This window comes from Taudactylus pleione, unplaced genomic scaffold (assembly GCF_031769625.1).
Source record: "Taudactylus pleione unplaced genomic scaffold, aTauple2 ptg000070l, whole genome shotgun sequence".
Taxonomy (NCBI): Eukaryota; Metazoa; Chordata; class Amphibia; order Anura; family Myobatrachidae; genus Taudactylus; species Taudactylus pleione.
The window spans coordinates 2,625,642-2,647,949 of NW_028284472.1; the positions used below are offsets into that span (position 1 = coordinate 2,625,642).

General features: G+C 37.5%; 19 non-coding genes across 19 annotated transcripts; all 19 read right to left on the reverse strand.

The window, feature by feature from the left end:
* Nucleotides 1-1,709: 1,709 nt before the first annotated feature.
* On the reverse strand, nucleotides 1,710-1,781 carry TRNAA-CGC (transfer RNA alanine (anticodon CGC)). The gene has a single exon. It is a non-coding gene; the product is annotated as a tRNA-Ala (tRNA).
* An 851-nt stretch (nucleotides 1,782-2,632) lies between these two features.
* On the reverse strand, nucleotides 2,633-2,704 carry TRNAA-CGC (transfer RNA alanine (anticodon CGC)). The gene has a single exon. It is a non-coding gene; the product is annotated as a tRNA-Ala (tRNA).
* An 851-nt stretch (nucleotides 2,705-3,555) lies between these two features.
* TRNAA-CGC (transfer RNA alanine (anticodon CGC)) lies at nucleotides 3,556-3,627 on the reverse strand. The gene has a single exon. It is a non-coding gene; the product is annotated as a tRNA-Ala (tRNA).
* Nucleotides 3,628-4,478: 851 nt separating this feature from the next.
* Nucleotides 4,479-4,550, reverse strand: TRNAA-CGC (transfer RNA alanine (anticodon CGC)). The gene has a single exon. It is a non-coding gene; the product is annotated as a tRNA-Ala (tRNA).
* Nucleotides 4,551-5,401: 851 nt separating this feature from the next.
* TRNAA-CGC (transfer RNA alanine (anticodon CGC)) lies at nucleotides 5,402-5,473 on the reverse strand. Its single transcript has one exon. It is a non-coding gene; the product is annotated as a tRNA-Ala (tRNA).
* Nucleotides 5,474-6,324: 851 nt separating this feature from the next.
* Nucleotides 6,325-6,396, reverse strand: TRNAA-CGC (transfer RNA alanine (anticodon CGC)). Its single transcript has one exon. It is a non-coding gene; the product is annotated as a tRNA-Ala (tRNA).
* An 851-nt stretch (nucleotides 6,397-7,247) lies between these two features.
* Nucleotides 7,248-7,319, reverse strand: TRNAE-CUC (transfer RNA glutamic acid (anticodon CUC)). Its single transcript has one exon. It is a non-coding gene; the product is annotated as a tRNA-Glu (tRNA).
* An 852-nt stretch (nucleotides 7,320-8,171) lies between these two features.
* Nucleotides 8,172-8,243, reverse strand: TRNAA-CGC (transfer RNA alanine (anticodon CGC)). The gene has a single exon. It is a non-coding gene; the product is annotated as a tRNA-Ala (tRNA).
* An 851-nt stretch (nucleotides 8,244-9,094) lies between these two features.
* On the reverse strand, nucleotides 9,095-9,166 carry TRNAA-CGC (transfer RNA alanine (anticodon CGC)). The gene has a single exon. It is a non-coding gene; the product is annotated as a tRNA-Ala (tRNA).
* A 1,774-nt stretch (nucleotides 9,167-10,940) lies between these two features.
* TRNAV-CAC (transfer RNA valine (anticodon CAC)) lies at nucleotides 10,941-11,012 on the reverse strand. Its single transcript has one exon. It is a non-coding gene; the product is annotated as a tRNA-Val (tRNA).
* Nucleotides 11,013-11,863: 851 nt separating this feature from the next.
* TRNAA-CGC (transfer RNA alanine (anticodon CGC)) lies at nucleotides 11,864-11,935 on the reverse strand. The gene has a single exon. It is a non-coding gene; the product is annotated as a tRNA-Ala (tRNA).
* Nucleotides 11,936-12,786: 851 nt separating this feature from the next.
* On the reverse strand, nucleotides 12,787-12,858 carry TRNAA-CGC (transfer RNA alanine (anticodon CGC)). Its single transcript has one exon. It is a non-coding gene; the product is annotated as a tRNA-Ala (tRNA).
* An 851-nt stretch (nucleotides 12,859-13,709) lies between these two features.
* Nucleotides 13,710-13,781, reverse strand: TRNAA-CGC (transfer RNA alanine (anticodon CGC)). The gene has a single exon. It is a non-coding gene; the product is annotated as a tRNA-Ala (tRNA).
* Nucleotides 13,782-15,555: 1,774 nt separating this feature from the next.
* Nucleotides 15,556-15,627, reverse strand: TRNAA-CGC (transfer RNA alanine (anticodon CGC)). Its single transcript has one exon. It is a non-coding gene; the product is annotated as a tRNA-Ala (tRNA).
* An 851-nt stretch (nucleotides 15,628-16,478) lies between these two features.
* Nucleotides 16,479-16,550, reverse strand: TRNAA-CGC (transfer RNA alanine (anticodon CGC)). The gene has a single exon. It is a non-coding gene; the product is annotated as a tRNA-Ala (tRNA).
* An 851-nt stretch (nucleotides 16,551-17,401) lies between these two features.
* On the reverse strand, nucleotides 17,402-17,473 carry TRNAA-CGC (transfer RNA alanine (anticodon CGC)). The gene has a single exon. It is a non-coding gene; the product is annotated as a tRNA-Ala (tRNA).
* Nucleotides 17,474-18,324: 851 nt separating this feature from the next.
* Nucleotides 18,325-18,396, reverse strand: TRNAA-CGC (transfer RNA alanine (anticodon CGC)). The gene has a single exon. It is a non-coding gene; the product is annotated as a tRNA-Ala (tRNA).
* A 1,774-nt stretch (nucleotides 18,397-20,170) lies between these two features.
* Nucleotides 20,171-20,242, reverse strand: TRNAA-CGC (transfer RNA alanine (anticodon CGC)). Its single transcript has one exon. It is a non-coding gene; the product is annotated as a tRNA-Ala (tRNA).
* An 851-nt stretch (nucleotides 20,243-21,093) lies between these two features.
* On the reverse strand, nucleotides 21,094-21,165 carry TRNAA-CGC (transfer RNA alanine (anticodon CGC)). Its single transcript has one exon. It is a non-coding gene; the product is annotated as a tRNA-Ala (tRNA).
* Between the last annotated feature and the right edge of the window lie 1,143 nt (nucleotides 21,166-22,308).

A 22,308-nucleotide genomic window follows, 5' to 3' on the forward strand; every position in this document is an offset into this window, starting at 1 on the left:
TTTCAGTGTTATTAGGGATGTAATAGAGGATGGAAGCATAACCATTATATGATGCTTGACTGCAAGGACTTTATGGTTTTCATGGGTGATGAGAAAGCAAGTTGAAGCCCATTCCAAACATTGGAATGCTCTTAAAGTTCTCCATCAGAGACTGGTTTATCATCAGAATCCCCTACTTTTACTAATAAATGGTGTGGATATTGATCAAGTTTTGCTAACTAGAGGGCTGTCTTACATTCTGTTTGGTCATCAGTGTCTGAACTTAGCAGAAGGGCACAAAGGATGCATGCTATGACTGCCTCTTGGGCATTGCTAGCTAATGCTTCACCAGACAATCTAAGTAGACTTCATATGTTGTCATCATTCCATGCTTTGAAATTTCATTAAGTGCTTGCCCTCCAAGCCCATGTCCATCCTCTTTTTGTTCACAAAGTGTTTGAACTTGTCTCTTAATCTTAATCAATTAGTTTTGCTATATTATTTGTCTCGCTCTTTTATTAAACTTTGCTCGGGTAGTCGCCATCAGTTCCCACTGAAAATAAAAAATCTATTTCCTACTTACCATATGTTTTCCCTCAGTGTAGGAGAATGGCAAAAGGCATTCAAAGGGAACTTAACTTTGAAAAATGGAATGAAGAAGATGATGAATATAATCATATTTGATTGATTATTTATGATTTGTATTCAACTTTGACTATTGCTGTAGAGTACTTTTTTTGGTTTGCTTGTTAACTTTGGCTCTACTAGAGAGTTTACATATGGTAAAAAGCTGTATTTTGTAAAACTTAGAGATTCTGGGGATTGAACCCGAGGCCTCATACATGCGAAGCATGCGCTCTACCACTGAGCTACATCCCCTATGAGCTGCTATTTTCTTATGCACAAGTGATTGCAGCTTTACATTTCACTAGAGATTTACTACTTTTCAGTGTTATTAGGGATATCTTAGAGGATGGAAGCTTAATCATTATACCATGCTTGACTGCAAGGACTTTATGGTTTTCATGGCTGATGACAATTCAAGTAGATGCCCATTCCAAACACTGGAATGCTCTTAAAGTTCTCCATCAGAGACTGGTTTATCATCAGAATCCCCTACTTTTACTAATGAATGGTGTGGATATTGATCAAGTTTTGCTAACTAGAGGGCTGTCTTACATTCTGTTTGGTCATCAGTGTCAGAACTTAGCAGAAGGTCAAAAAGGATGCATGCTAAGACTGCCTCTTGGGCATTGCTAGCTAATGCTTCACCAGACAATCTATGTAGAGTTGATATGTTGTCATCATTCCATGCTTTGAAATTTCATTAAGTGCTTGCCCTCCAAGCCCATGTCCATCCTCTTTTTGTTCACAAAGTGTTTGAACTTGTCTCTCAATCTTAATCATTTAGTTCTGCTATATTATTTGTCTCGCTCTTTTATTGAACTTTGCTCAGGTAGTCGCCTTCAGTTCCCACTGAGAATAAAAAATCTATTTCCTACTTACCATATGTTTTCCCTCAGTGTAGGAGAATGGCAATTGGCATTCAATAGGAACTTAACTTTGAAAAATGGAATGAAGAAGATGATGAATATAATCATATTTGATTTATTTTTTATGATTTGTATTCAACTTTGACTATTGCTGTAGAGTACTTTTATTGGTTTGCTTGTTTTCTTTGGCTCTACTAGAGAGTTTACATATGGTAAAAAGCTGTATTTTGTAAAACTTGGAGATGCTGGGGTTTGAATCCGGGGCCTCATACATGCGAAGCATGCGCTCTACCACTGAGCTACATCCCCTATGAGCTGCTATTTTCTTATGCACAAGTGATTGCAGCTTTACATTTCACTAGAGATTTACTACTTTTCAGTGTCATTAGGGATATATTAGAGGATGGAAGCATAGCCATTATACCATGCTTGACTGCAAGGACTTTATAGTTTTCATGGCTGATGAGAATGCAAGTAGATGCCCATTCCAAACACTGGAATGCTCTTAAAGTTCTCCATCAGAGACTGGTTTATCATCAGAATCCCCTACTTTTACTAATGAATGGTGTGGATATTGATCAAGTTTTGGTAACTAGAGGGCTGTCTTACATTCTGTTTGGTCATCAGTGTCAGAACTTAGCAGAAGGGCACAAAGGATGTATGCTAAGACTGCCTCTTGGGCATTGCTAGAAAATGCTTCACAAGACAATCTATGTAGACTTCATATGTTGTCATCATTCCATGCTTTGAAATTTCATTAAGTGCTTGCCCTCCAAGCCCATGTCCATCCTCTTTTTGTTCATAAAGTGGTTGAACTTGTCTCTCAATCTTAATCATTTAGTTCTGCTATATTATTTGTCTCGCTCTTTTATTAAACTTTGCTCGGGTGTTCGCCTTCAGTTCCCACTGAAAATAAAAAATCTATTTCCTACTTACCATATGTTTTCCCACAGTGTAGGAGAATGGCAATAGGCATTCAATGGGAACTTAACTTTGAAAAATGGAATGAAGAAGATGATGAATATAATCATATTTGATTGATTTTTTATGATTTGTGTTCTACTTTGACTATTGCTGTAGAGTACTTTTATTGGTTTGCTTGTTTTCTTTGGCTCTACTAGAGAGTTTACATATGGTAAAAAGCTGTATTTTGTAAAACTTGGAGATGCCGGGGATTGAATCCGGGGCCTCATACATGCGAAGCATGCGCTCTACCACTGAGCTACATCCCCTATAAGCTGCTATTTTTTTATGCACAAGTGATTGCAGCTTTACATTTCACTAGAGATTTACTACTTTTCAGTGTTATTAGGGATATATTAGAGGATGGAAGCATAACCATTATACCATGCTTGACTGCAAGGACTTTATGGTTTTCATGGGTGATGAGTATGCAAGTAGAAGCCCATTCCAAACTTTGGAGTGCTCTTAAATTTCTCCATCAGAGACTGGTTTATCATCAGAATCCCCTACTTTTACTAATGAATGGTGTGGATATTGATCAAGTTTTGCTAACTAGAGGGCTGTCTTACATTCTGTTTGGTCATTTGTGTCAGAACTTAGCAGAAGGGCACAAAGGATGCATGCTATGACTGCCTCTTGGGCATTGCTAGCTAATGCTTCAACAGACAATCTAAGTAGAGTTCATATGTTGTCATCATTCAATGCTTTGAAATTTCATTAAGTGCTTGCCCTCCAAGCCCATGTCCATCCTCTTTTTGTTCACAAAGTGTTTGAACTTGTCTCTCAATCTTAATCATTTAGTTTTGCTATATTATTTGTCTCGCTCTTTTATTAAACTTTGCTCGGGTAGTCGCCTTCAGTTCCCACTGAAAATAAAAAATCTATTTCCTACTTACCATAAGTTTTCCCTCAGTGTAGGAGAATGGCAATAGGCATTCAATGGGAACTTAACTTTGAAAAATGCAATGAAGAAGATGATGAATATAATCATATTTGATTGATTTTTTATGATTTGTATTCAACTTTGACTATTGCTGTAGAGTACTTTTATTGGTTTGCTTGTTTTCTTTGGCTCTACTAGAGAGTTTACATATGGTAAAAAGCTGTATTTTGTAAAACTTGGAGATGCTGGGGTTTGAATCCGGGGCCTCATACATGCGAAGCATGCGCTCTACCACTGAGCTACATCCCCTATGAGCTGCTATTTTCTTATGCACAAGTGATTGCAGCTTTACATTTCACTAGAGATTTACTACTTTTCAGTGTCATTAGGGATATATTAGAGGATGGAAGCATAGCCATTATACCATGCTTGACTGCAAGGACTTTATAGTTTTCATGGCTGATGAGAATGCAAGTAGATGCCCATTCCAAACACTGGAATGCTCTTAAAGTTCTCCATCAGAGACTGGTTTATCATCAGAATCCCCTACTTTTACTAATGAATGGTGTGGATATTGATCAAGTTTTGGTAACTAGAGGGCTGTCTTACATTCTGTTTGGTCATCAGTGTCAGAACTTAGCAGAAGGGCACAAAGGATGTATGCTAAGACTGCCTCTTGGGCATTGCTAGAAAATGCTTCACAAGACAATCTATGTAGACTTCATATGTTGTCATCATTCCATGCTTTGAAATTTCATTAAGTGCTTGCCCTCCAAGCCCATGTCCATCCTCTTTTTGTTCATAAAGTGGTTGAACTTGTCTCTCAATCTTAATCATTTAGTTCTGCTATATTATTTGTCTCGCTCTTTTATTAAACTTTGCTCGGGTGTTCGCCTTCAGTTCCCACTGAAAATAAAAAATCTATTTCCTACTTACCATATGTTTTCCCACAGTGTAGGAGAATGGCAATAGGCATTCAATGGGAACTTAACTTTGAAAAATGGAATGAAGAAGATGATGAATATAATCATATTTGATTGATTTTTTATGATTTGTGTTCTACTTTGACTATTGCTGTAGAGTACTTTTATTGGTTTGCTTGTTTTCTTTGGCTCTACTAGAGAGTTTACATATGGTAAAAAGCTGTATTTTGTAAAACTTGGAGATGCCGGGGATTGAATCCGGGGCCTCATACATGCGAAGCATGCGCTCTACCACTGAGCTACATCCCCTATAAGCTGCTATTTTTTTATGCACAAGTGATTGCAGCTTTACATTTCACTAGAGATTTACTACTTTTCAGTGTTATTAGGGATATATTAGAGGATGGAAGCATAACCATTATACCATGCTTGACTGCAAGGACTTTATGGTTTTCATGGGTGATGAGTATGCAAGTAGAAGCCCATTCCAAACTTTGGAGTGCTCTTAAATTTCTCCATCAGAGACTGGTTTATCATCAGAATCCCCTACTTTTACTAATGAATGGTGTGGATATTGATCAAGTTTTGCTAACTAGAGGGCTGTCTTACATTCTGTTTGGTCATTTGTGTCAGAACTTAGCAGAAGGGCACAAAGGATGCATGCTATGACTGCCTCTTGGGCATTGCTAGCTAATGCTTCAACAGACAATCTAAGTAGAGTTCATATGTTGTCATCATTCAATGCTTTGAAATTTCATTAAGTGCTTGCCCTCCAAGCCCATGTCCATCCTCTTTTTGTTCACAAAGTGTTTGAACTTGTCTCTCAATCTTAATCATTTAGTTTTGCTATATTATTTGTCTCGCTCTTTTATTAAACTTTGCTCGGGTAGTCGCCTTCAGTTCCCACTGAAAATAAAAAATCTATTTCCTACTTACCATAAGTTTTCCCTCAGTGTAGGAGAATGGCAATAGGCATTCAATGGGAACTTAACTTTGAAAAATGCAATGAAGAAGATGATGAATATAATCATATTTGATTGATTTTTTATGATTTGTATTCAACTTTGACTATTGCTGTAGAGTACTTTTATTGGTTTGCTTGTTAACTTTGGCTCTTCTAGAGAGTTTACATATGGTAAAAAGCTGTATTTTGTAAAACTAAGAGATGCCGGGGATTGAACCCAGGGCCTCATACATGCGAAGCATGCGCTCTACTACTGAGCTACATCCCCTATGAGCTGCTGTTTATTTATACACAAGTGATTGCAGCTTTACATTTCACTAGAGATTTACTACTTTTCAGTGTTATTAGGGATGTAATAGAGGATGGAAGCATAACCATTATACGATGCTTGACTGCAAGGACTTTATGGTTTTCATGGGTGATGAGAAAGCAAGTTGAAGCCCATTCCAAACATTGGAATGCTTTTAAAGTTCTCCATCAGAGACTGGTTTATCATCAGAATCCCCTACTTTTACTAATGAATGGTGTGGATATTGATCAAGTTTTGCTAACTAGAGGGCTGTCTTACATTCTGTTTGGTCATTTGTGTCAGAACTTAGCAGAAGGGCACAAAGGATGCATGCTATGACTGCCTCTTGGGCATTGCTAGCTAATGCTTCACCAGACAATCTAAGTAGAGTTCATATGTTGTCATCATTCCATGCTTTGAAATTTCATTAAGTGCTTGCCCTCCAAGCCCATGTCCATCCTCTTTTTGTTCACAAAGTGTTTGAACTTGTCTTTCAATCTTAAACAATTAGTTTTGCTATATTATTTGTCTCGCTCTTTTATTAAACTTTGCTCAGGTAGTCGCCTTCAGTTCCCACTGAAAATAAAAAATCTATTTCCTACTTACCATAAGTTTTCCCTCAGTGTAGGAGAATGGCAATAGGCATTCAATAGGAGCTTAACCTTGAAGACTGGAATGAAGAAGATGATGAATATAATCATATTTGGTTGATTTTTTATGATTTGTGTTCAACTTTGACTATTGCTGTAGAGTACTTTTTTTGGTTTGCTTGTTTTCTTTGGCTCTACTAGAGAGTTTACATATGGTAAAAAGCTGTATTTTGTAAAACTTGGAGATGCCGGGGATTGAATCCGGGGCCTCATACATGCGAAGCATGCGCTCTACCACTGAGCTACATCCCCTATGAGCTGCTATTTTCTTATGCACAAGTGATTGCAGCTTTACATTTCACTAGAGATTTACTACTTTTCAGTGTTATTAGGGATATATTAGAGGATGGAAGCATAACCATTATACCATGCTTGACTGCAAGGACTTTATGGTTTTCATGGCTGATGAGAATGCAAGTAGATGCCCATTCCAAACACTGGAATGCTCTTAAAGTTCTCCATCAGAGACTGGTTTATCATCAGAATCCCCTACTTTTACTAATGAATGGTATGGATATTGATCAAGTTTTGCTAACTAGAGGGCTGTCTTACATTCTGTTTGGTCATCAGTGTCAGAACTTAGCAGAAGGGCACAAAGAATGCATGCTAAGACTGCCTCTTGGGCATTGCTAGAAAATGCTTCACAAGACAATCTATGTAGACTTCATATGTTGTCATCATTCCATGCTTTGAAATTTCATTAAGTGCTTGCCCTCCAAGCCCATGTCCATCCTCTTTTTGTTCACAAAGTGTTTGAACTTGTCTCTTAATCTTAATCAATTAGTTTTGCTATATTATTTGTCTCGCTCTTTTATTAAACTTTGCTCGGGTAGTCGCCTTCAGTTCCCACTGAAAATAAAAAATCTATTTCCTACTTACCATATGTTTTCCCTCAGTGTAGGAGAATGGCAAAAGGCATTCAATGGGAACTTAACTTTGAAAAATGGAATGAAGAAGATGATGAATATAATCATATTTGATTGATTTTTTATGATTTGTGTTCAACTTTGACTATTGCTGTAGAGTACTTTTATTGGTTTGCTTGTTTTCTTTGGCTCTACTAGAGAGTTTACATATGGTAAAAAGCTGTATTTTGTAAAACTTGGAGATGCCGGGGATTGAATCCGGGGGCTCATACATGAGAAGCATGCGCTCTACCACTGAGCTACATCCCCTATAAGCTGCTATTATTTTATGCACAAGTGATTGCAGCTTTACATTTCACTAGAGATTTACTACTTTTCAGTGTCATTAGGGATATATTAGAGGATGGAAGCATAACCATTATACCATGCTTGACTGCAAGGACTTTATAGTTTTCATGGCTGATGAGAATGCAAGTAGATGCCCATTCCAAACACTGGAATGCTCTTAAAGTTCTCCATCAGAGACTGGTTTATCATCAGAATCCCCTACTTTTACTAATGAATGGTGTGGATATTGATCAAGTTTTGCTAACTAGAGGGCTGTCTTACATTCTGTTTGGTCATCAGTGTCAGAACTTAGCAGAAGGGCACAAAGGATGCATGCTAAGACTGCCTCTTGGGCATTGCTAGAAAATGCTTCACAAGACAATCTATGTAGACTTCATATGTTGTCATCATTCCATGCTTTGAAATTTCATTAAGTGCTTGCCCTCCAAGCCCATGTCCATCCTCTTTTTGTTCATAAAGTGGTTGAACTTGTCTCTCAATCTTAATCATTTAGTTCTGCTATATTATTTGTCTCGCTCATTTATTAAACTTTGCTCGGGTGTTTGCCTTCAGTTCCCACTGAAAATAAAAAAATCTATTTCCTACTTACCATATGTATTCCCACAGTGTAGGAGAATGGCAATAGGCATTCAATGGGAACTTAACTTTGAAAAATGGAATGAAGAAGATGATGAATATAATCATATTTGATTGATTTTTTATGATTTGTGTTCAACTTTGACTATTGCTGTAGAGTACTTTTATTGGTTTGCTTGTTTTCTTTGGCTCTACTAGAGAGTTTACATATGGTAAAAAGCTGTATTTTGTAAAACTTGGAGATGCCGGGGATTGAATCCGGGGGCTCATACATGCGAAGCATGCACTCTACCACTGAGCTACATCCCCTATAAGCTGCTATTATTTTATGCACAAGTGATTGCAGCTTTACATTTCACTAGAGATTTACTACTTTTCAGTGTTATTAGGGATATATTAGAGGATGGAAGCATAACCATTATACGATGCTTGACTGCAAGGACTTTATGGTTTTCATTGGTGATGAGAAAGCAAGCTGAAGCCCATTCTAAACATTGGAATGCTCTTAAAGTTCTCCATCAGAGACTGGTTTATCATCAGAATCCCCTACTTTTACTAATGAATGGTGTGGATATTGATCAAGTTTTGCTAACTAGAGGGCTGTCTTACATTCTGTTTGGTCATTTGTGTCAGAACTTAGCAGAAGGGCACAAAGGATGCATGCTATGACTGCCTCTTGGGCATTGCTAGCTAATGCTTCACCAGACAATCTAAGTAGAGTTCATATGTTGTCATCATTCCATGCTTTGAAATTTCATTAAGTGCTTGCCCTCCAAGCCCATGTCCATCCTCTTTTTGTTCACAAAGTGTTTGAACTTGTCTTTCAATCTTAAACAATTAGTTTTGCTATATTATTTGTCTTGCTCTTTTATTAAACTTTGCTCAGGTAGTCGCCTTCAGTTCCCACTGAAAATAAAAAATCAATTTCCTACTTACCATAAGTTTTCCCTCAGTGTAGGAGAATGGCAATAGGCTTTCAATAGGAGCTTAACCTTGAAAACTGGAATGAAGAAGATGATGAATATAATCATATTTGATTGATTTTTTATGATTTGTGTTCAACTTTGACTATTGCTGTAGAGTACTTTTATTAGTTTGCTTGTTTTCTTTGGCTCTACTAGAGAGTTTACATATGGTAAAAAGCTGTATTTTGTAAAACTTGGAGATGCCGGGGATTGGATCCGGGGCCTCATGCATGCGAAGCATGCGCTCTACCACTGAGCTACATCCCCTAAGAGCTGCTATTTTCTAATGCACAAGTGATTGCAGCTTTACATTTCACTAGAGATTTACTACTTTTCAGTGTTATTAGGGATATATTAGAGGATGGAAGCATAACCATTATACCATGCTTGACTGCAAGGACTTTATGGTTTTCATGGCTGATGAGAATGCAAGTAGATGCCCATTCCAAACACTGGAATGCTCTTAAAGTTCTCCATCAGAGACTGGTTTATCATCAGAATCCCCTACTTTTACTAATGAATGGTGTGGATATTGATCAAGTTTTGCTAACTAGAGGGCTGTCTTACATTCTGTTTGGTCATCAGTGTCAGAACTTAGCAGAAGGGCACAAAGAATGCATGCTAAGACTGCCTCTTGGGCATTGCTAGAAAATGCTTCACAAGACAATCTATGTAGACTTCATATGTTGTCATCATTCCATGCTTTGAAATTTCATTAAGTGCTTGCCCTCCAAGCCCATGTCCATCCTCTTTTTGTTCACAAAGTGTTTGAACTTGTCTCTTAATCTTAATCAATTAGTTTTGCTATATTATTTGTCTCGCTCTTTTATTAAACGTTGCTCGGGTAGTCGCCTTCAGTTCCCACTGAAAATAAAAAATCTATTTCCTACTTACCATATGTTTTCCCTCAGTGTAGGAGAATGGCAAAAGGCATTCAATGGGAACTGAACTTTGAAAAATGGAATGAAGAAGATGATGAATATAATCATATTTGATTGATTATTTATGATTTGTATTCAACTTTGACTATTGCTGTAGAGTACTTTTTTTGGTTTGCTTGTTAACTTTGGCTCTACTAGAGAGTTTACATATGGTAAAAAGCTGTATTTTGTAAAACTTAGAGATTCTGGGAATTGAACCCGGGGCCTCATACATGCGAAGCATGCTCTCTACCACTGAGCTACAGCCCCTATGAGCTGCTATTTTCTTATGCACAAGTGATTGCAGCTTTACATTTCACTAGAGATTTACTACTTTTCAGTGTTATTAGGGATATCTTAGAGGATGGAAGCATAACCATTATACCATGCTTGACTGCAAGGACTTTATGGTTTTCATGGCTGATGACAATTCAAGTAGATGCCCATTCCAAACATTGGAATGCTCTTAAAGTTCTCCATCAGAGACTGGTTTATCATCAGAATCCCCTACTTTTACTAATGAATGGTGTGGATATTGATCAAGTTTTGCTAACTAGAGGGCTGTCTTACATTCTGTTTGGTCATCAGTGTCAGAACTTAGCAGAAGGGCACAAAGGATGCATGCTAAGACTGCCTCTTGGGCATTGCTAGAAAATGCTTCGCAAGACAATCTATGTAGACTTCATATGTTGTCATCATTCCATGCTTTGAAATTTCATTAAGTGCTTGCCCTCCAAGCCCATGTCCATCCTCTTTTTGTTCATAAAGTGGTTGAACTTGTCTCTCAATCTTAATCATTTAGTTCTGCTATATTATTTGTCTCGCTCTTTTATTAAACTTTGCTCGGGTGTTCGCCTTCAGTTCCCACTGAAAATAAAAAATCTATTTCCTACTTACCATATGTTTTCCCACAGTGTAGGAGAATGGCAATAGGCATTCAATGGGAACTTAACTTTGAAAAATGGAATGAAGAAGATGATGAATATAATCATATTTGATTGATTTTTTATGATTTGTGTTCAACTTTGACTATTGCTGTAGAGTACTTTTATTGGTTTGCTTGTTTTCTTTGGCTCTACTAGAGAGTTTACATATGGTAAAAAGCTGTATTTTGTAAAACTTGGAGATGCCGGGGATTGAATCCGGGGCCTCATACATGTGAAGCATGCGCTCTACCACTGAGCTACATCCCCTATAAGCTGCTATTTTTTTATGCAAAAGTGATTGCAGCTTTACATTTCACTAGAGATTTACTACTTTTCAGTGTTATTAGGGATATATTAGAGGATGGAAGCATAACCATTATACGATGCTTGACTGCAAGGACTTTATGGTTTACATGGGTGATGAGAATGCAAGTAGAAGCCCATTCCAAACTTTGGAATGCTCTTAAATTTCTCCATCAGAGACTGGTTTATCATCAGAATCCACTACTTTTACTAATGAATGGTGTGGATATTGATCAAGTTTTGCTAACTAGAGGGCTGTCTTGCATTCTGTTTGGTCATTTGTGTCAGAACGTAGCAGAAGGGCACAAAGGATGCATGCTATGACTGCCTCTTGGGCATTGCTAGCTAATGCTTCAACAGACAATCTAAGTAGAGTTCATATGTTGTCATCATTCAATGCTTTGAAATTTCATTAAGTGCTTGCCCTCCAAGCCCATGTCCATCCTCTTTTTGTTCACAAAGTGTTTGAACTTGTCTCTCAATCTTAATCATTTAGTTTTGCTATATTATTTGTCTCGCTCTTTTATTAAACTTTGCTCGGGTAGTCGCCTTCAGTTCCCACTGAAAATAAAAAATCTATTTCCTACTTACCATAAGTTTTCCCTCAGTGTAGGAGAATGGCAATAGGCATTCAATGGGAACTTAACTTTGAAAAATGGAATGAAGAGGATGATGAATATAATCATATTTGATTGATTTTTTATGATTTGTGTTCAACTTTGACTATTGCTGTAGAGTACTTTTATTGGTTTGCTTGTTATCTTTGGCTCTACTAGAGAGTTTACATATGGTAAAAAGCTGTATTTTGTAAAACTTGGAGATGCCGGGGATTGAACCCGGGGCCTCATACATGCGAAGCATGCGCTCTACTACTGAGCTACATCCCCTATGACCTGCTGTTTATTTATACACAAGTGATTGCAGCTTTACATTTCACTAGAGATTTACTACTTTTCAGTGTTATTAGGGATGTAATAGAGGATGGAAGCATAACCATTATACGATGCTTGACTGCAAGTACTTTATGGTTTTCATGGGTGATGAGAAAGCAAGTTGAAGCCCATTCCAAACATTGGAATGCTCTTAAAGTTCTCCATCAGAGACTGGTTTATCATCAGAATCCCCTACTTTTACTAATGAATGGTGTGGATATTGATCAAGTTTTGCTAACTAGAGGGCTGTCTTACATTCTGTTTGGTCATTTGTGTCAGAACTTAGCAGAAGGGCACAAAGGATGCATGCTATGACTGCCTCTTGGGCATTGCTAGCTAATGCTTCACCAGACAATCTAAGTAGAGTTCATATGTTGTCATTATTCCATGCTTTGAAATTTCATTAAGTGCTTGCCCTCCAAGCCCATGTCCATCCTCTTTTTGTTCACAAAGTGTTTGAACTTGTCTTTCAATCTTAAACAATTAGTTTTGCTATATTATTTGTCTCGCTCTTTTATTAAACTTTGCTCAGGTAGTCGCCTTCAGTTCCCACTGAAAATAAAAAATCTATTTCCTACTTACCATAAGTTTTCCCTCAGTGTAGGAGAATGGCAATAGGCATTCAATAGGAGCTTAACCTTGAAAACTGGAATGAAGAAGATGATGAATATAATCATATTTGGTTGATTTTTTATGATTTGTGTTCAACTTTGACTATTGCTGTAGAGTACTTTTATTGGTTTGCTTGTTTTCTTTGGCTCTACTAGAGAGTTTACATATGGTAAAAAGCTGTATTTTGTAAAACTTGGAGATGCCGGGGATTGAATCCGGGGCCTCATACATGCGAAGCATGCGCTCTACCACTGAGCTACATCCCCTATGAGCTGCTATTTTCTTATGCACAAGTGATTGCAGCTTTACATTTCACTAGAGATTTACTACTTTTCAGTGTTATTAGGGATATATTAGAGGATGGAAGCATAACCATTATACCATGCTTGACTGCAAGGACTTTATGGTTTTCATGGCTGATGAGAATGCAAGTAGATGCCCATTCCAAACATTGGAATGCTCTTAAAGTTCTCCATCAGAGACTGGTTTATCATCAGAATCCCCTACTTTTACTAATGAATGGTGTGGATATTGATCAAGTTTTGCTAACTAGAGGGCTGTCTTACATTCTGTTTGGTCATTTGTGTCAGAACTTAGCAGAAGGGCACAAAGGATGCATGCTATGACTGCCTCTTGGGCATTGCTAGCTAATGCTTCACCAGACAATCTAAGTAGAGTTCATATGTTGTCATCATTCCATGCTTTGAAATTTCATTAAGTGCTTGCCCTCCAAGCCCATGTCCATCCTATTTTTGTTCACAAAGTGTTTGAACTTGTCTTTCAATCTTAAACAATTAGTTTTGCTATATTATTTGTCTCGCTCTTTTATTAAACTTTGCTCGGGTAGTCGCCTTCAGTTCCCACTGAAAATAAAAAATCTATTTCCTACTTACCATATGTTTTCCCTCAGTGTAGGAGAATGGCAAAAGGCATTCAATGGGAACTTAACTTTGAAAAATGGAATGAAGAAGATGATGAATATAATCATATTTGATTGATTATTTATGATTTGTATTCAACTTTGACTATTGCTGTAGAGTACTTTTTTTGGTTTGCTTGTTAACTTTGGCTCTACTAGAGAGTTTACATATGGTAAAAAGCTGTATTTTGTAAAACTTAGAGATTCTGGGGATTGAACCCGGGGCCTCATACATGCGAAGCATGCGCTCTACCACTGAGCTACATCCCCTATGAGCTGCTATTTTTTTATGCACAAGTGATTGCAGCTTTACATTTCACTAGAGATTTACTACTTTTCAGTGTTATTAGGGATATCTTAGAGGATGGAAGCATAACCATTATACCATGCTTGACTGCAAGGACTTTATGGTTTTCATGGCTGATGACAATTCAAGTAGATGCCCATTCCAAACACTGGAATGCTCTTAAAGTTCTCCATCAGAGACTGGTTTATCATCAGAATCCCCTACTTTTACTAATGAATGGTGTGGATATTGATCAAGTTTTGCTAACTAGAGGGCTGTCTTACATTCTGTTTGGTCATCAGTGTCAGAACTTAGCAGAAGGGCACAAAGGATGCATGCTAAGACTGCCTCTTGGGCGTTGCTTGAAAATGCTTCACAAGACAATCTATGTAGAGTTGATATGTTGTCATCATTCCATGCTTTGAAATTTCATTAAGTGCTTGCCCTCCAAGCCCATGTCCATCCTCTTTTTGTTCACAAAGTGTTTGAACTTGTCTCTCAATCTTAATCATTTAGTTCTGCTATATTATTTGTCTCGCTCTTTTATTAAACTTTGCTCAGGTAGTCGCCTTCAGTTCCCACTGAGAATAAAAAATCTATTTCCTACTTACCATATGTTTTCCCACAGTGTAGGAGAATGGCAATTGGCATTCAATAGGAACTTAACTTTGAAAACTGCAATGAAGAAGATGATGAATATAATCATATTTGATTTATTTTTTATGATTTGTATTCAACTTTGACTATTGCTGTAGAGTACTTTTATTGGTTTGCTTGTTTTCTTTGGCTCTACTAGAGAGTTTACATATGGTAAAAAGCTGTATTTTGTAAAACTTGGAGATGCTGGGGATTGAATCCGGGGCCTCATACATGCGAAGCATGCGCTCTACTACTGAGCTACATCCCCTATGAGCTGCTATTTTCTTATGCACAAGTGATTGCAGCTTTACATTTCACTAGAGATTTACTACTTTTCAGTGTCATTAGGGATATATTAGAGGATGGAAGCATAGCCATTATACCATGCTTGACTGCAAGGACTTTATAGTTTTCATGGCTGATGAGAATGCAAGTAGATGCCCATTCCAAACACTGGAATGCTCTTAAAGTTCTCCATCAGAGACTGGTTTATCATCAGAATCCCCTACTTTTACTAATGAATGGTGTGGATATTGATCAAGTTTTGCTAACTAGAGGGCTGTCTTACATTCTGTTTGGTCATCAGTGTCAGAACTTAGCAGAAGGGCACAAAGGATGCATGCTAAGACTGCCTCTTGGGCATTGCTAGAAAATGCTTCGCAAGACAATCTATGTAGACTTCATATGTTGTCATCATTCCATGCTTTGAAATTTCATTAAGTGCTTGCCCTCCAAGCCCATGTCCATCCTCTTTTTGTTCATAAAGTGGTTGAACTTGTCTCTCAATCTTAATCATTTAGTTCTGCTATATTATTTGTCTCGCTCTTTTATTAAACTTTGCTCGGGTGTTCGCCTTCAGTTCCCACTGAAAATAAAAAATCTATTTCCTACTTACCATATGTTTTCCCACAGTGTAGGAGAATGGCAATAGGCATTCAATGGGAACTTAACTTTGAAAAATGGAATGAAGAAGATGATGAATATAATCATATTTGATTGATTTTTTATGATTTGTGTTCAACTTTGACTATTGCTGTAGAGTACTTTTATTGGTTTGCTTGTTTTCTTTGGCTCTACTAGAGAGTTTACATATGGTAAAAAGCTGTATTTTGTAAAACTTGGAGATGCCGGGGATTGAATCCGGGGCCTCATACATGCGAAGCATGCGCTCTACCACTGAGCTACATCCCCTATAAGCTGCTATTTTTTTATGCAAAAGTGATTGCAGCTTTACATTTCACTAGAGATTTACTACTTTTCAGTGTTATTAGGGATATATTAGAGGATGGAAGCATAACCATTATACGATGCTTGACTGCAAGGACTTTATGGTTTTCATGGGTGATGAGAATGCAAGTAGAAGCCCATTCCAAACTTTGGAATGCTCTTAAATTTCTCCATCAGAGACTGGTTTATCATCAGAATCCCCTACTTTTACTAATGAATGGTGTGGATATTGATCAAGTTTTGCTAACTAGAGGGCTGTCTTGCATTCTGTTTGGTCATTTGTGTCAGAACGTAGCAGAAGGGCACAAAGGATGCATGCTATGACTGCCTCTTGGGCATTGCTAGCTAATGCTTCAACAGACAATCTAAGTAGAGTTCATATGTTGTCATCATTCAATGCTTTGAAATTTCATTAAGTGCTTGCCCTCCAAGCCCATGTCCATCCTCTTTTTGTTCACAAAGTGTTTGAACTTGTCTCTCAATCTTAATCATTTAGTTTTGCTATATTATTTGTCTCGCTCTTTTATTAAACTTTGCTCGGGTAGTCGCCTTCAGTTCCCACTGAAAATAAAAAATCTATTTCCTACTTACCATAAGTTTTCCCTCAGTGTAGGAGAATGGCAATAGGCATTCAATGGGAACTTAACTTTGAAAAATGGAATGAAGAGGATGATGAATATAATCATATTTGATTGATTTTTTATGATTTGTGTTCAACTTTGACTATTGCTGTAGAGTACTTTTATTGGTTTGCTTGTTATCTTTGGCTCTACTAGAGAGTTTACATATGGTAAAAAGCTGTATTTTGTAAAACTTGGAGATGCCGGGGATTGAACCCGGGGCCTCATACATGCGAAGCATGCGCTCTACTACTGAGCTACATCCCCTATGACCTGCTGTTTATTTATACACAAGTGATTGCAGCTTTACATTTCACTAGAGATTTACTACTTTTCAGTGTTATTAGGGATGTAATAGAGGATGGAAGCATAACCATTATACGATGCTTGACTGCAAGTACTTTATGGTTTTCATGGGTGATGAGAAAGCAAGTTGAAGCCCATTCCAAACATTGGAATGCTCTTAAAGTTCTCCATCAGAGACTGGTTTATCATCAGAATCCCCTACTTTTACTAATGAATGGTGTGGATATTGATCAAGTTTTGCTAACTAGAGGGCTGTCTTACATTCTGTTTGGTCATTTGTGTCAGAACTTAGCAGAAGGGCACAAAGGATGCATGCTATGACTGCCTCTTGGGCATTGCTAGCTAATGCTTCACCAGACAATCTAAGTAGAGTTCATATGTTGTCATTATTCCATGCTTTGAAATTTCATTAAGTGCTTGCCCTCCAAGCCCATGTCCATCCTCTTTTTGTTCACAAAGTGTTTGAACTTGTCTTTCAATCTTAAACAATTAGTTTTGCTATATTATTTGTCTCGCTCTTTTATTAAACTTTGCTCAGGTAGTCGCCTTCAGTTCCCACTGAAAATAAAAAATCTATTTCCTACTTACCATAAGTTTTCCCTCAGTGTAGGAGAATGGCAATAGGCATTCAATAGGAGCTTAACCTTGAAAACTGGAATGAAGAAGATGATGAATATAATCATATTTGGTTGATTTTTTATGATTTGTGTTCAACTTTGACTATTGCTGTAGAGTACTTTTATTGGTTTGCTTGTTTTCTTTGGCTCTACTAGAGAGTTTACATATGGTAAAAAGCTGTATTTTGTAAAACTTGGAGATGCCGGGGATTGAATCCGGGGCCTCTTACATGCGAAGCATGCGCTCTACCACTGAGCTACATCCCCTATGAGCTGCTATTTTCTTATGCACAAGTGATTGCAGCTTTACATTTCACTAGAGATTTACTACTTTTCAGTGTTATTAGGGATATATTAGAGGATGGAAGCATAACCATTATACCATGCTTGACTGCAAGGACTTTATGGTTTTCATGGCTGATGAGAATGCAAGTAGATGCCCATTCCAAACATTGGAATGCTCTTAAAGTTCTCCATCAGAGACTGGTTTATCATCAGAATCCCCTACTTTTACTAATGAATGGTGTGGATATTGATCAAGTTTTGCTAACTAGAGGGCTGTCTTACATTCTGTTTGGTCATTTGTGTCAGAACTTAGCAGAAGGGCACAAAGGATGCATGCTATGACTGCCTCTTGGGCATTGCTAGCTAATGCTTCACCAGACAATCTAAGTAGAGTTCATATGTTGTCATCATTCCATGCTTTGAAATTTCATTAAGTGCTTGCCCTCCAAGCCCATGTCCATCCTCTTTTTGTTCACAAAGTGTTTGAACTTGTCTTTCAATCTTAAACAATTAGTTTTGCTATATTATTTGTCTCGCTCTTTTATTAAACTTTGCTCGGGTAGTCGCCTTCAGTTCCCACTGAAAATAAAAAATCTATTTCCTACTTACCATATGTTTTCCCTCAGTGTAGGAGAATGGCAAAAGGCATTCAATGGGAACTTAACTTTGAAAAATGGAATGAAGAAGATGATGAATATAATCATATTTGATTGATTATTTATGATTTGTATTCAACTTTGACTATTGCTGTAGAGTACTTTTTTTGGTTTGCTTGTTAACTTTGGCTCTACTAGAGAGTTTACATATGGTAAAAAGCTGTATTTTGTAAAACTTAGAGATTCTGGGGATTGAACCCGGGGCCTCATACATGCGAAGCATGCGCTCTACCACTGAGCTACATCCCCTATGAGCTGCTATTTTTTTATGCACAAGTGATTGCAGCTTTACATTTCACTAGAGATTTACTACTTTTCAGTGTTATTAGGGATATCTTAGAGGATGGAAGCATAACCATTATACCATGCTTGACTGCAAGGACTTTATGGTTTTCATGGCTGATGACAATTCAAGTAGATGCCCATTCCAAACACTGGAATGCTCTTAAAGTTCTCCATCAGAGACTGGTTTATCATCAGAATCCCCTACTTTTACTAATGAATGGTGTGGATATTGATCAAGTTTTGCTAACTAGAGGGCTGTCTTACATTCTGTTTGGTCATCAGTGTCAGAACTTAGCAGAAGGGCACAAAGGATGCATGCTAAGACTGCCTCTTGGGCGTTGCTTGAAAATGCTTCACAAGACAATCTATGTAGAGTTGATATGTTGTCATCATTCCATGCTTTGAAATTTCATTAAGTGCTTGCCCTCCAAGCCCATGTCCATCCTCTTTTTGTTCACAAAGTGTTTGAACTTGTCTCTCAATCTTAATCATTTAGTTCTGCTATATTATTTGTCTCGCTCTTTTATTAAACTTTGCTCAGGTAGTCGCCTTCAGTTCCCACTGAGAATAAAAAATCTATTTCCTACTTACCATATGTTTTCCCACAGTGTAGGAGAATGGCAATTGGCATTCAATAGGAACTTAACTTTGAAAACTGCAATGAAGAAAATGATGAATATAATCATATTTGATTTATTTTTTATGATTTGTATTCAACTTTGACTATTGCTGTAGAGTACTTTTATTGGTTTGCTTGTTTTCTTTGGCTCTACTAGAGAGTTTACATATGGTAAAAAGCTGTATTTTGTAAAACTTGGAGATGCTGGGGATTGAATCCGGGGCCTCATACATGCGAAGCATGCGCTCTACTACTGAGCTACATCCCCTATGAGCTGCTATTTTCTTATGCACAAGTGATTGCAGCTTTACATTTCACTAGAGATTTACTACTTTTCAGTGTCATTAGGGATATATTAGAGGATGGAAGCATAGCCATTATACCATGCTTGACTGCAAGGACTTTATAGTTTTCATGGCTGATGAGAATGCAAGTAGATGCCCATTCCAAACACTGGAATGCTCTTAAAGTTCTCCATCAGAGACTGGTTTATCATCAGAATCCCCTACTTTTACTAATGAATGGTGTGGATATTGATCAAGTTTTGCTAACTAGAGGGCTGTCTTACATTCTGTTTGGTCATCAGTGTCAGAACTTAGCAGAAGGGCACAAAGGATGCATGCTAAGACTGCCTCTTGGGCATTGCTAGAAAATGCTTCGCAAGACAATCTATGTAGACTTCATATGTTGTCATCATTCCATGCTTTGAAATTTCATTAAGTGCTTGCCCTCCAAGCCCATGTCCATCCTCTTTTTGTTCATAAAGTGGTTGAACTTGTCTCTCAATCTTAATCATTTAGTTCTGCTATATTATTTGTCTCGCTCTTTTATTAAACTTTGCTCGGGTGTTCGCCTTCAGTTCCCACTGAAAATAAAAAATCTATTTCCTACTTACCATATGTTTTCCCACAGTGTAGGAGAATGGCAATAGGCATTCAATGGGAACTTAACTTTGAAAAATGGAATGAAGAAGATGATGAATATAATCATATTTGATTGATTTTTTATGATTTGTGTTCAACTTTGACTATTGCTGTAGAGTACTTTTATTGGTTTGCTTGTTTTCTTTGGCTCTACTAGAGAGTTTACATATGGTAAAAAGCTGTATTTTGTAAAACTTGGAGATGCCGGGGATTGAATCCGGGGCCTCATACATGCGAAGCATGCGCTCTACCACTGAGCTACATCCCCTATGAGCTGCTATTTTCTTATGCACAAGTGATTGCAGCTTTACATTTCACTAGAGATTTACTACTTTTCAGTGTTATTAGGGATATATTAGAGGATGGAAGCATAACCATTATACCATGCTTGACTGCAAGGACTTTATGGTTTTCATGGCTGATGAGAATGCAAGTAGATGCCCATTCCAAACATTGGAATGCTCTTAAAGTTCTCCATCAGAGACTGGTTTATCATCAGAATCCCCTACTTTTACTAATGAATGGTGTGGATATTGATCAAGTTTTGCTAACTAGAGGGCTGTCTTACATTCTGTTTGGTCATTTGTGTCAGAACTTAGCAGAAGGGCACAAAGGATGCATGCTATGACTGCCTCTTGGGCATTGCTAGCTAATGCTTCACCAGACAATCTAAGTAGAGTTCATATGTTGTCATCATTCCATGCTTTGAAATTTCATTAAGTGCTTGCCCTCCAAGCCCATGTCCATCCTCTTTTTGTTCACAAAGTGTTTGAACTTGTCTTTCAATCTTAAACAATTAGTTTTGCTATATTATTTGTCTCGCTCTTTTATTAAACTTTGCTCGGGTAGTCGCCTTCAGTTCCCACTGAAAATAAAAAATCTATTTCCTACTTACCATATGTTTTCCCTCAGTGTAGGAGAATGGCAAAAGGCATTCAATGGGAACTTAACTTTGAAAAATGGAATGAAGAAGATGATGAATATAATCATATTTGATTGATTATTTATGATTTGTATTCAACTTTGACTATTGCTGTAGAGTACTTTTTTTGGTTTGCTTGTTAACTTTGGCTCTACTAGAGAGTTTACATATGGTAAAAAGCTGTATTTTGTAAAACTTAGAGATTCTGGGGATTGAACCCGGGGCCTCATACATGCGAAGCATGCGCTCTACCACTGAGCTACATCCCCTATGAGCTGCTATTTTTTTATGCACAAGTGATTGCAGCTTTACATTTCACTAGAGATTTACTACTTTTCAGTGTTATTAGGGATATCTTAGAGGATGGAAGCATAACCATTATACCATGCTTGACTGCAAGGACTTTATGGTTTTCATGGCTGATGACAATTCAAGTAGATGCCCATTCCAAACACTGGAATGCTCTTAAAGTTCTCCATCAGAGACTGGTTTATCATCAGAATCCCCTACTTTTACTAATGAATGGTGTGGATATTGATCAAGTTTTGCTAACTAGAGGGCTGTCTTACATTCTGTTTGGTCATCAGTGTCAGAACTTAGCAGAAGGGCACAAAGGATGCATGCTAAGACTGCCTCTTGGGCATTGCTTGAAAATGCTTCACAAGACAATCTATGTAGAGTTGATATGTTGTCATCATTCCATGCTTTGAAATTTCATTAAGTGCTTGCCCTCCAAGCCCATGTCCATCCTCTTTTTGTTCACAAAGTGTTTGAACTTGTCTCTCAATCTTAATCATTTAGTTCTGCTATATTATTTGTCTCGCTCTTTTATTAAACTTTGCTCAGGTAGTCGCCTTCAGTTCCCACTGAGAATAAAAAATCTATTTCCTACTTACCATATGTTTTCCCTCAGTGTAGGAGAATGGCAATTGGCATTCAATAGGAACTTAACTTTGAAAACTGCAATGAAGAAGATGATGAATATAATCATATTTGATTTATTTTTTATGATTTGTATTCAACTTTGACTATTGCTGTAGAGTACTTTTATTGGTTTGCTTGTTTTCTTTGGCTCTACTAGAGAGTTTACATATGGTAAAAAGCTGTATTTTGTAAAACTTGGAGATGCTGGGGATTGAATCCGGAGCCTCATACATGCGAAGCATGCGCTCTACTACTGAGCTACATCCCCTATGAGCTGCTATTTTCTTATGCACAAGTGATTGCAGCTTTACATTTCACTAGAGATTTACTACTTTTCAGTGTCATTAGGGATATATTAGAGGATGGAAGCATAGCCATTATACCATGCTTGACTGCAAGGACTTTATAGTTTTCATGGCTGATGAGAAAGCAAGTAGATGCCCATTCCAAACACTGGAATGCTCTTAAAGTTCTCCATCAGAGACTGG